The sequence below is a fragment of the Podarcis erhardii genome, assembly GCF_964252035.2.
Source record: "Podarcis erhardii genome assembly, chromosome: 17".
NCBI classification, from domain to species: Eukaryota; Metazoa; Chordata; class Lepidosauria; order Squamata; family Lacertidae; genus Podarcis; species Podarcis erhardii.
This window is the reverse complement of record NC_138515.1, coordinates 24,206,260-24,219,235: the sequence shown is the minus strand read 5'-3', so window position 1 is coordinate 24,219,235 and position 12,976 is coordinate 24,206,260. Positions and strand designations below refer to the sequence as shown.

At 41.9% G+C, this 12,976-nt stretch overlaps 2 long non-coding RNA genes across 2 annotated transcripts in view; one reads left to right on the top strand and one right to left on the bottom strand.

Annotated features, from left to right (window-relative positions):
• Nucleotides 1-704, top strand: part of LOC309332553 — a 73,075-nt gene extending 72,371 nt beyond the window's left edge. Inside the window, exon 2 of the long non-coding RNA XR_014152169.1 lies at nucleotides 39-704. This is a non-coding gene — a long non-coding RNA (uncharacterized lncRNA). The remainder of the gene's footprint in view (nucleotides 1-38) is intronic.
• The window catches only part of LOC309332623, a 194,495-nt gene that overhangs the window by 661 nt on the left and 180,858 nt on the right, over nucleotides 1-12,976 (bottom strand). The window lies entirely within an intron of this gene.

Genomic DNA, 12,976 nt, shown 5'->3' with positions numbered 1-12,976 from the left:
CCATTAGCTAAAGTGCTTCAGGTTAAGAACAGTTTCAGGTTAAGAACGGACCTCCGGAACAAATTAAGTACTTAACCCAATGTACCACTGTACTGATTATGTCAATAAGGATCAGTCCTTGGGCCAAATCAGGATGCCTGGTTCCTCAGTTCTAAAATCAGATACAGTAGACCCTCTTGTTATGAATTTAATTCGTTTTGGGGGCCAAAAAATCCATAACTAGAGGCATCGCTTCTGCGCATGCGCTCAGTGTGATCGAGCACTTCTGTGCACGCAAGTGGCAAAACCCGGAAGAATACACTTCAGGGTTTGCTACTTTTGCAACCTGAAAATTACGTATCCAGAGCAGTATGTAACCCAAGGGTCCACTGTCTATAGAAAAGAGTGGCAGGCATTACATTAGGGTGGTCATGTACACATATTAGGGCTTATTTCAATGTAAGTGCATGGAATGCCATGAGTTGGATTTTTCAAAAGCATGCTTTCTGCCACATTTAGTCTGCATAACTTCAGCCTAATTTACAAGCAGTAGACATGCTCAAGCTCTGGACTATACCACTTCAGATTGTGGATAGAAAATTGTTTTTGAAAGCTCTGCAAAAATGCACTTGGCTTTATTTTTAAAGCTTGTTATATCAAACAACACAATGTTACTTCTGTAGCAGTTTCTCTTAAGGGAATAAAAAAAAAATCTGATATCTTCATGCTCTTGAGAAAACTCTTTTTTTGTATATTTTATAGAGCTAAGAGAGCCCTCTATTGGCCAGTTCCGTGATATATTTGAGTATATTGTGCAGGCAATTAGCCTCTGATTTAAAGATTTGGATTGCCCACCACCTGTAAAGCAGAAATAAATTAAGGTCTATTTTACTTATCATTGCGCAAAAGCACACTCCTTTCAGTCACAGGTGCACAGCAAAAAAAGGCAGTTTCCTCGCACTGTAAGGTGTTACTTGTGTTGCATGCTTTCAGATACCTGTTTGTTTAAAAAAACTTCCGTTTTTTGATATGTGTGGAGCCTGCAAGAAACGTTTCCCTGTTCCTGTTTAGAGTTCTAGCCAGCTATGATCTCTTCCAGCAATTCCAACCCCTTCTGCTTGGGAAAAAAAGAAGCAGCCAGTTTTCCACGAATGTTGAGTGTGCTCAGTTCCCATGAGTCTGTGCTTTTTTGGGGGTAGATGGTACTTGCTTGCTTCCTGCAGCCACACAGAATGGGTGAAGACTTTGATCCCAGTTCACAGGCCCCCAAAACACCAGAGAAACCAGTTTTAGCAGGGATAACAGCGAGACACAAGATGCGTAGTTGAGACTACAGCGCCCCATCACATTTGTTTCAGTTTTCTCTGTCTAGACTTAACACGCTGATCCTAAGTACGTTTAATTTAAAAGAACTTCCTTTAGATATGTGTTCCAAGAATGCAGCTAAAGATCTTGCAGCTATATATTTGGCAGGAGTTTTCCTCCCCTTCTGCATCCCATTTTTTAAAAATTGGGAACTTTTGCCTTTAATAATGTTTACTTGTAGGTGCTGCTAATATTTTAAACGTGTACACTGTATGCTCTTGCCAAGGGACTAAGCATTTTCAGGCACCCTACAATTGTAACGCAGGGTGGAATTGAATGGATTGTTCCATCAGTGTAAGCATTTCTCCCCTCTTGCTCCTGACCACCAAGTTCTGTTCTGGGGCTTCTTCTGACCCTCCACAGCAGATTTGGAGGAGGCAAGAGGGGGGAGCCCTGCAGTATTTGCAGCCTGGCCTATCATAGAGACAGCAGCAGAAGGCATTGCAGGCTGGCTCAGCCCCACCACCAGAACACAGGACTTGCTGATCAGAAGGTCAGTGGTTTGAATCCCTGCGACGGGGTGAGTTCCCATTGCTCGGTCCCTGCTCCTGCCAACCTAGCAGTTCGAAAGCACGTCAAAGTGCAAGTAGATAAATAGGTACCTCTCCAGCGGGAAGGTAAATGGCGTTTCCGTGTGCTGCTCTGGTTTGCCAGAAGCGGCTTAGTCATGCTGGCCACATGACCCGGAAGCTGTACGCCGGCTCCCTCGGCCAATAAAGCGAGATGAGCACCGCAACCCCAGAGTTGGTCACAATTGGACCTAATGGTCAGGGGTCCCTTTACCAGGCTCTGCAAGCACTATAGATCCTCTACGTGTCCCTATTTTCCAGGGACCGCCCCGGATTTACAAAAGCCGTCTCGATTTCTGATTTGATCCTGGAATGTCCCGCTTTTCGGAGAAAGGGAGGGTTTGGAGTTATGTGACGCTTCAGCCAAGGAGATAAGTAACCTTTAGAAGACACCTGAAGGCAGCCCTGTATAGGGGAGTTTTTATAAATGTTTAATGTTTAATTATATTTTTATAGATGTTGGAGCTACCCAGAGTGGATGGGACAACCCAGTCAAATGGGTGGGGTATAAAGATTATTATTATTATTAAGGATGTCCCTATTTTCATTGGAGCAATGTTGGAGCAATTGTAAGGGGAGGCCTGTGCTTGCAGATGTGAGTGGAAGGATACTACTGCTCAATCCACACACACCCCAGCTTGGCATAAGGTGGTGGCTGCCCTGCTTCCTAAAGCAGAGGAAGATTTCAAGTATTGCGTACCACATTCTAGTCCAGTAGTTCTCAAACCTTTTTCTCTGGGAGAAAAGAGCCAGTGTGGTGTAGTGGTTAAGAGCGGTAGTCTTGTAATCTGGTGAACCGGGTTCGATTCCCCACTCCTCCACATGCAGCTGCTGGGTGACCTTGGGCTAGTCACATTTCTTTGAAGTCTCTCAGCCTCACTCACCTCACAGTGTGTTTGTTGTGGGGGAGGAAGGGGAAGGAGATTGTGAGTTGCTTTGAGACTCCTTAAAGGGAGTGAAAGGCGGGATATCAAATCCAAACTCTTCTTCTTTTTCTGGGCAACACTTTTAAGAATTAAAATTTGCTTGCGCCACACCAATTTTTTTATTGATAAGAAATATACTGGAAAACCAGAAGACACAACAACTAGCAGCACTTGATTTTATTTAATAAATTTGTATAGCACCCTTCCTCCAAAGACTCCAGGGTGGTTCACAACAGGAAAAACACAGCATGAGAATAGAAAATGCCAAGCAAGGCATGAAGGCTTCCCTTGTTGGCACCTGGTGTTCAGAAGTAACTTGTCCTCTAGCTATCAGGTGCTAAAGCCATCAGTCCAAGTGGGAAAGGGATGAGTTGTGATCACCCCCTGCCGTCTAGGTTGCTCTCTTAAAACAGAACAGCTGTGTCCCATTCAGCCCCCCACTGGCTCCCTGCCTGATTTTAACTGTTATTTAATACAGAGCATTTGTCCTTGCATCAGAAGACATATGGCGAAACAATGGCCCATTAAACAAACATTCGCTGGCTTTCATCAGCTTGCTTTGCAGGTTCAGCATTCTTTCATGTGTGTGTTTCCTTTAAATGTTGGTTTTCGGCACTAAAAATCCATTACATGCAGGGCCCGGCAAAAGAAAGTCACATTAAATTTGGAGGGAAGTTAAAAAAAAAAATTAAATGAGCTAATGATAACCTTTTAGTAATCGTGGCAATGTTGCCCTTTGTTTTTGATTTGGCTGCAGTCTAGAGAGGGAGAAACTTCCCTTTCAACTTTTAAATGGCACATTATGCATATTTGCAGCAGGAAAACATTGGGTCCTTTAAAGTGAGAGGCAGGCGCAGATTATTATCCAGGGGATGCTCTGGAAATGTATGGTAAGGGGCAGCCTTCCCCAAGTCTAACTTCCAGGGCTCTCAGCCCTGCCCTTTGCCCCTCTTTCTTGAAAAATAAAATGATCTCTCACACATGGATCAATTACTATCCTCTGGAATACTTTTTAAACGCCAGGGAGTTGACAGCTGTACCAATAGTCCTATTCCTTTGGGGGGCACTATAGCACAGCTTTTTAAAGCCTTGCATAGAGGACTCCGTTGACTTCAAAAGCAAGTCGGAGACTTCTTTCCTTTAAAAGCATGTAATTATCTTGAGAGGTGGGGGAGAAGGACGAATTCCCAGAGGGATTCAGCCAAAGGTATGTTATATGCATCCTATTCTTCCTGCACTTTTCGGTTGTTACTTAACTTGAAAGGTCAAGAAGAGAGCTATGAATGTTAAGAAACTGCAGTAGTAGCTCAGTCGTGGACATATGCTAGGCTAGGAGAATGTTCTGCTGGGGGGCATGTTCTACCAACACAAACTGATCTGCACAAAGTGAATCAGGCACATTAAGAGTAGCTTGCCACTCGCTCCATATGTTTTTGGGCGAGCCAACTGGGTGAACTCGGGTGACATGCATCGAGGCTGTTCTTGGCCCATGGTTAAGCCGGTCCTGAGTTTTTGGCTATTCTGTAGATGTCGGAAAAGCTGTTTTTGTAAACTTAAGAAAGTTATCAATCTTCTCTCTAGAACGATCAAACATTCCTAGATAAAGGAGAGCGTTTTCGATGGCTCAGTTCAATACTTTGGTCTCTGCATTCAGGGAAGGTTGTTTTTTGAGGCGGCCTCTCAGCATTTGAAAGTTTATCCTTGGGAAAGCAGCTCAGCTGGCATATTAGCCCATGTTCTTCTACAATGTATTTTTTTAACAGGTTATAAGATCCTGATTTATTTTCCTCTGCATTTAGGGAACTTGGATAAATTCCGTGTTTCAGTTTTGATGGCACATTCCAACCCTAAGGGTATATATAATCAGGTTCGTTGCTGTGATCACAATGATGAAAATGTCAGATGCATTTCGAGTTTGCATTTTAAAAAATATTTCTGACTGTTTTTGTATTTTGCTATACCCTTTAAAAGGCACAATTTCTATGTATGTGTATTGTGATTTCTTTCTCTCTCTGCTGTAGTTGTTTTGTTAATCCTGCCTTGCATTTGACGTTGATGGTCTGTAGATCAAGTAAACTGAAATTGAATAGCACTTAAGAAAAGTGAGAACTTGTCGTCAAGCTCTGAACACTTCTTGTCTTGCCAAAATGAACACTGCAAGCGAACAGTGTTTTGACAACATCAGAAATATTCGAAAAATGAATGGCTCTTCTCGTCTTTCAAACAAATGTAATAGAAATGGTCGCAGGGATTATTGCCAGATTATTGAGTGCGGGTAACTTTGGAAAGCAGTGCTGCAGAAGAATGACCCAGAACCGTATGAACCAATGAGCTATTGAACAGTGAGTGCAAGTTATTTGAATGTGACACATGCCGGCATGTACCAGGAAACAAGGTATGAGATGGAGCTGACTGCTCAGATGAGCCCAATCGTATTTCAATACAAAGGAGTTTTTTTAAATTACATAATCGCCAGAGACATATATGTTATCTCCAGCACTATCTGTCTCCTGAATTTGTTTTAATGAGGGACAGATTTTAATACACAGGATTTAATTAGGGATAGTTAAATTGGATCAGAAAACCCATGAAACCACCACACCCAAAGGTCTCCTTCGCTAGAAATGAAATCCGAAACCTTTTTATGGATAAGCTGGATGAAAAAAATGCATGTAGCCTTCCCTCCATTCCCGCCCCCCCCCCCTTTTGAAGCATGAGTTTGTTTTGGAAGCACTTTAATTGGGACATGTGGGGCAAAAAAAGGAAGCTACAGGAGAAATCACTGAGTAACAGTATTTGTTCATCTATTTGTTCATCTAGCAATTCCTTTCTTTTTCTTTCTTTCTTTCTTTCTTTCTCTCTCTCTCTCTCTGACATTTTTTAATTGAATTTTTCACAATACAATAAAAATAAACAAACTAATCTACAGGAAATAAAGAGAAGAAAGAAACTAAAGAAAGAAGAAACAGAAAAAAACCACCCTGTAAGTTCCTCCCTCAGCACGATATCTAAACTTCCATCCCCTACAAAGGAAGATGTGCCCTGCCAGCTCTCACCTGGGCCCCCCCTCTCTCCTCACAGCCCCTCACCCTGTGAGAACTCCCCTTCCCTGCCACTTCCCCTTCATCTGCGTACAATTCTTACCAAAGCACAATGAGAGAGAGTAATGATACAGGAATAAAAATAAACTATCGAGGAATATAAAAGTCAAGAGAGAAAAAGAGAGAAAGAAATAGATAGAAAGACCTCCAGCTATCCATCTGTCTGTTGAGTATACAATATTTCTTCAAAATAGTCAAGGGTAGCAATCGCTTTCCAGGGTCTGGAGTGGGTTCCCCTTGCCCCCACTCACTATTTCAGGATGCCTGGGATTGAATGAGACATTTTATGCATGCTACAAGACCTGTGCTCTATTGCTGAGCCATTATCAGCCCAAAGTGCCTTCTCCCAGCTTGGGGTCTATTACTGGTCTTGCACGCCACTGCAATCTCTGCCGAGTGGTAGCAAAATTCCAAGGGGTCCAGGCACCTCCCCAGAGTTGTGTTTCTGTTGAGAGGATCGAGGCACGGTGGAAGCTGGTGTCGTTGAGTAATATGGTTTATTAGCACACACTGGCACATGGAAGTCTGCAACGGAAGAGCTATAGAACATTATAACCTAAGTGTGTACAGTCATACCTTGGTTTTTGAACAGCTAGTTCTCGAACATTTTGGCTCCCAAACGCCGCAAACCAGTGACTGTTCTGGTTTGCAAACTAATTTTTGGAAGAGGAATGTCCGACAGGGCTTCCACGGCTTCTGATTGGCTGTAGGAGCTTCCTGTAGCCAATCAGAAGCTGCGTTTTGGTTTCCGAACATTTTGGAAGTTGAACGGACTTCTGGAATGGATTCCGTTTGGCTTCCAAGGTACCACTGTATATCATTGCCTCTCTCTTAGCTTCAGCAAGCTTGGCTCAAAAGCAGTAGTCAGCCATGGCTGCTGGTCTCTTAGTGCAGCCTCTTCCAGCCAGTGGTGTTGCACCAGGGGCGGGCACATGTACGACATTGCTCTGTACGGCACATGCGCTGTACACAGCGGTTTGCCACCCTGGGTGTCACTGCCTTCGTTCACTCCTGTTTCCAGCCACCATGATTGACTAAGGACTGGGCAATATCCGGTTGTCAACATCACGATATATCGCCAGCTAAAAACATTGTGGTATGCCACGATGTCTGAAACAAGGATGGAACCATGTAGAAGCAAATGGGCGTAATGTCCTGGCAGCTGCTACCTAGACTGAGAGAGGTGGGGAGAAGGAAGTAGCTAAATCTTGTGCTGATTTCTGGATGGGGCAGAGACGGAAACAGGAAGAGTGAGACACTGGAGGGGGAACCCCCACCCCCACATCCAGATTCTCATTAGGAGAAGCCTTGTAGCCTCAATATTATTATTAGGAGGAGAGATACATTGCTTCCCATGGAGAAGAAGGGTAATAAAAGACTCCCAAGTTCAGAGCCAATGAAGAAGAGAGACTAGTCACCCATCAATAAGCAATTCCTTCCTGTTTTCCCCATCCCCCTAACAACTCTCCCTCACATGCCAATTCCTCTACAAACTGCGATGGAGCTCCCATCAGATGTCAAGGAGATGAACAACGATATAACCTTTAGAAGACATCTGAAGGCAGCCTGTATTAGGGAAGCTTTTTAATGTTCAATGTCTTATTATGTTTTTATGAGAAAAGAAATGACAAACCTAGACAGCATCTTAAAAAGCAGAGACATCACCTTGCCAACAAAGGTCCGTATAGTTAAAGCTATGGTTTTCCCAGTAGTGATGTATGGAAGTGAGAGCTGGACCATAAAGAAGGCTGATCGCCAAATAATTGATGCTTTTGAATTATGGTGCTGGAGGACTCTTGAGAGTCCCAGGGACTTCAAGAAGATCAAACCTCTCTATTCTGAAGCAAATCAGCCCTGAGTGCTCACTGGAAGGACAGATCGTGAAGCTGAGGCTCCAATACTTTGGCCAGCTCATGAGAAGAGAAGACTCCCTGGAAAAGACCCTGATGTTGGGAAAGATGGAGGGCACAAGGAGAAGGGGACGACAGAGGACGAGATGGTTGGACAGTGTTCTCAAAGCTACCAGCATGAGTTTGACCAAAGTGTGGGAGGCAGTGGAAGACAGGAGTGCCTGGCGTGCTCTGGTCCATGGGGTCACGAAGAGTTGGACATGACTAAACGACTAAACAACTCCACAGAGTGGTTGGGGCAGCCCAGTCAGATGCATGGGGTACAAATAATACGTTGTTGTTGTTGTTGTTGTTGTTGTTGTTACACTGTTATTATTTATTGTATATAAGCCGCTTTTTGACTTGTGTGAGTGAAAGGTGGCACAGAAGTATAATACAAGGTGTGACCAGAAAGTTCAGTGAATGGCCACAGAAATCGGACAGTGAGAAATATTCGAACATACATACCTTGCAGGCCTTCAAAGTAGGCCTCCTCTGATACAATGCACCATTGACAACGTTCATAGAACTGTTGAAAACTTATGAAGAAGCCCTCTTTTCATAGTGCTTTCAGTTCCCTCATCACAGCAGCTTGGACACTTGTGAAATGTTGGAAAATCTGTGCCCTTTCAGTGCAGTTTTCAGTTTTGGAAATAAATAAAGAAATAAATCCGGTGGGGCCAGACTGGGAAAATATGGAGGGTGGGTGTTATGTACTGAGTTGAATAGGATCTAAAATGCAGCAGTCTGATTGGTCCTAGAACAATGCAGCAGTATGATTGGTCTGCAGGAGCCACCCAATCCAGCTCCAGATGGAAGTGAATCCACAACCTGATTGGCCTACAGGAGAATTCCGGAATTAGCCAATCACGTGCAGCCCATTGTGTAAATAATGTATATAAAGCAGATACTTTGGGGAAACTTTCATTTCCTCCTCACCACTATGAGCTGAATAAAGAGCATGAAATCCACTCTCAACTCTGAGTATATTTCAATGGGACAACTCAGTAACCTTGGTAATTATTTCACATGGAATATGCAATTCTTCGACCATCATTTGGATGCACAAGTGCCGATCTCGCATCAATAACTCACAAACTCTGTCGACATTTGCCGCTGTTCTGATTGTCAACAGTCTGCCAGACCGAGGGCCATCTTTGATGGTTTGCCGCCCTTCACGGAAATGCTTAAACCACTCATACACTGTCTTTCGAGTTACAGCTTCATCTCCATACAGAACTGTGATCATTTTGTGGGTTTCCAATGCCGATTGTATGTTCGAATATTTCTCCCTGTCGGATTTCTGTGACCATTCACCAAACTTTCCGGTCACACCTTGTACATAAAATGAAATGAATGTTACACACACACACACACACACACACCTTAAATGCACTCCTGGGTAATTCAAATTATTCTGTTTTTACTATGAGCTGGATTCCATTTACTAGTGCTGCCAGTAGAAGACCCCAAGAAGGACTTCTACTGGAGGAATGGGCTGTTTTCCCCTTCTTCTTTTTTTTAAATAATATTTATTAAAGTTTTTTAAACAATAAACAAAAAACATACATAATAACATAGTCTTTTCAAATTTCCACATTTCATTCTCCTCTTTGGACTTCATCACATCTCTTGTTCCCGCATTCTGAACTCACAAATTTTGCTAGCAAATTATTTACTTGTTTCCATTCATATCATATAATTATCCAATATTAAATCTCAAATTTTAGAATTTAAATCACACTTTTGAAATCTTAATTTGAAATATTGTTTATCCAAAATTTATCTTTTCTTTCAATTACATTCAAATTTATATTCCTTATTACTAATTTGTTGGAGCCGTGTTATTACAAATCTTACATCTTTCTTAGCATTCATACAATTTACAATGTTTTTGTAGATAATCCTTAAATTTCTTCCAGTCCTCCTCCACCAGTTCCTCTCCCAGGTCTCGGATTCTGCCAGTCATCTCAGCCAGTTCCATATAATCCATCAGTTGCATCTGCCATTCTTCCAGCGTGGGCAAATCTTGAGTTTTCCAGCATTTAGCAATGAGTATCCTTGCTGCTGTTGTAGCATACATAAAAAAAGTTCGATCCTTCTTTTGCACACTCTGGCCGACAATGCCTAAAAGAAAGGCCTCTGGTTTCTTAGGGAAGGTATACTTAAATACCTTTTTCAGCTCATTGTATATCATTTCCCAGAAAGCCTTCACTCTAGGGCAAGTCCACCAGAGGTGAAAGAATGTTCCTTCAGCTTCTTTACACTTCCAACATTTATTGTCAGACAGATGGTATATCTTTGCGAGCTTGACTGGAGTCATGTACCACCTATATATCATTTTCATAATGTTTTCTTTCAAGGCATTACATGCCGTGAACTTCATACCGGTGGTCCATAACTTTTCCCAGTCAGCAAACATAATGTTGTACCCTATGTCCTGTGCCCATTTTATCATAGCTGATTTGACCGTTTCATCCTGTGTATTCCATTTTAGCAGCAAGTTATACATTCTCGAAAGTGTCTTAGAGCTGGGTTCTAACAATTCTGTTTCTAACTTTGATTTTTCCACCTGGAATCCTAATTTTTTATCTGACTTAAAAGCTTCTTTAATCTGAGCATAATGTAGCCAATCTCGCACTTTCCCCTTTAGTTTCTCCATACTCTGCAACCTCCAATTGTCTCCATCTTTTTCTATTATTTCCCAATATTTCGGCCATTTGGCCTCCATATTGAGTCTTTTCGGGGCCTTAGCCTCCATTGGTGATAACCACCTTGGGGTCTTGTTTTCCAATAAGTCCTTGTATTTTGACCAGACATTGAACACTGCTTTTCTGACAACATGATTCTTAAAAGCCTTGTGTATTTTAACCTTGTCATACCACAGATATGCATGCCAACCAAAAGCATTGTTAAATCCTTCCAAATCTAAAACATCAGTGTTTTCAAGAAGCAGCCAATCTTTCAACCAGCAGAAAGCTGCTGATTCATAGTAGAGCTTTAAGTCTGGCAGGGCAAAGCCCCCTCTTTCTTTAGCATCAGTTAGTATCTTAAACTTAATTCTGGGCTTTTTGCCCTGCCAGACAAATTTTGAGATATCTCTTTGCCACCTCCCAAAACACTCCATTTTATCCACAATCTGCAAGGTTTGAAACAAAAACAACATTTTTGGCAATACATTCATCTTAATAGCAGCAATTCATCCTGACAAGGAAAGTTTCAGTCTTGACCAAACATCTAGATCCCTTTTAATTTCAGACCAACATTTTTCATAATTATCTTTAAATAAATTCATGTTCTTCGCTGTTATGTTTACCCCTAGGTATTTTACTTTTTTAACCACATTTAATTCTGTCTCTTTCTGAAACCTTTCTGATTCTGAAGAGGTCATATTTTTTTCCAAAACCTTGGTTTTTTGCTTGTTAAGTTTAAATCCCGCCACCCGACCAAACTCATAAATCAATTGCAGTACCCTTTTGGTGCTGGGCTGTGGCTCCTGTAAGGTCAATACTAGGTCATCTGCAAATGCTTTAAGTTTATATTGTTTCGCTCCGACCTGAATACCCTCCACCAACCAGTCTCCTCTGATCATATTTAAGAGCACTTCCAGGACCGATATAAATAACAAAGGGGAGATAGGACAACCTTGTCGTGTTCCTTTTTCAATGTTAAACTCTTCCGTCACCACATTGTTCACTATCAGTTTTGCCTTCTGCTCCGAATAAATTGCCTCTATCCCATTCTCAAACCCCCGCCCCACTCCCATTCCTTCCAAGTTTTTCTTCATAAACTTCCAAGAAATATTATCAAAGGCTTTCTCCGCATCTATAAATATCAAAACTGCTTTTGTGTTGATATTTGTCTGCAAGAGTTCCAAGATATCAATAATGTTTCTTGTGTTTGCAAACAAATGTCTACCTGGGAGAAAGCCTGCTTGGTCCTTATGGATCACTTCATTTAAGACTTTTTAAAATCTGCTTCCTAAAATGTCTGCAAATATTTTGTAATCCACATTCAGGAGGGAGATGGGGCGGTAATTCTTGAGTTGTGTCTTTTCGGTTTCTAGTTTAGGTATCAATGTGATGAAGGCCTCTTTCCACGACTCTGGTGCCTTCTTCCCTTCCATAATTTCATTGCAAACCTCCATTAGTGGGTGCATCAAATAGTCTTTCAATGTCTTATAATACTTGGAGGTGAGACCGTCTGGTCCTGGAGATTTGCCCAATTGCATGTTCTGAATGGCTTCTTCAATCTCTTGTTGTGTTATTTTGTAATTCAGGATAGTTCTATTTCGCAGAGACAACCTTGGTAGACCATTCTTCTTTAAAAATTGTTCTATCTCCGATTCATCTTGCGGCCCTTGTATATATAATTGCTTGAAGTATCTCTGGAGGGCTGTTTTCCCCTTCTTCCCACCTCTACACCCCTCAAATTGGCCAAGGGGGAATGTCAGGAGAAACCCCAGAACTGCATACGAATACAAGGATTGGCAACATTACAACTCCTGTCAGAAATGGAACGAAGCGGCTTTAGCGCAAGGATACTTAAAAGAAGAAGAAAAAACTCCACTAGAAAACCAAGATGTAAAAGTTTCTGCTACTGACAGTCGGAAAGTAATTTATTATGTTACTAAATAAAACCCAGCAAGAATTACAGGCTTATCGCAGTATTGGGAAACATCAGCATATGGGAACGATCAGGTTTATGTAAAAATACCTGGGCAGCTTTCAACTATATTTGTCACTCACTGAAACATTCTGAGCTATCTTTGTAAATGTCAGGCTATAATTCCACCCTCCCCAATAGTTCTCCCCCCCCCTTTCCTCTATTTCTATGTTTCCTTGTTTGTACCTGTTGAATACTGCAGAAACATACGACTGTTGTTTTAAGCAAATATAGTGTCTCCTTGCCAACAGGAAAATCCTGTTTTGGAGAGCTTTCTTTTACCAAGGTGCCATGATGCATGAAAACATTTGTGTATTGCCACATCAGAATATGCTACTGCTTTTTCACTTTTATCTCCCCCCGCCCTTTCAGTCAAATAGAGCAGTTAGAAGGCAGCATCGACCATTAATCAAAGCTGATGTGGAGGTCATGCATAACTTTCTGATGCATTTGTGAACCACACTGCAAGTGGCTCAAATTAT